Source organism: Orycteropus afer, unplaced genomic scaffold (genome assembly GCF_000298275.1).
Source record: "Orycteropus afer afer isolate SDZICR_OR568_19922 unplaced genomic scaffold, OryAfe1.0 scaffold00021, whole genome shotgun sequence".
NCBI classification, from domain to species: domain Eukaryota; kingdom Metazoa; phylum Chordata; class Mammalia; order Tubulidentata; family Orycteropodidae; genus Orycteropus; species Orycteropus afer.
In genome coordinates, this window is record NW_006921608.1 from 5,251,373 (window position 1) to 5,251,577 (window position 205).

Here is a 205-nt window from a genome sequence, read left to right on the forward strand (position 1 = left end):
GACAGAATACACAGAAATCAAATCAACTACATCTATATGTATGTGTGTGTATATATATATATATATATAAAGATGATAGAGAAGCTCAGTACCATCAATCATTACAAGGCCAGGGTCGCTGTGGAAAAGACCATGAACTGTTCATATGCAAGTTTAATTTGAAATTGAAGAAAATTAGCAAGTCATGATAGACAAAATACAACCT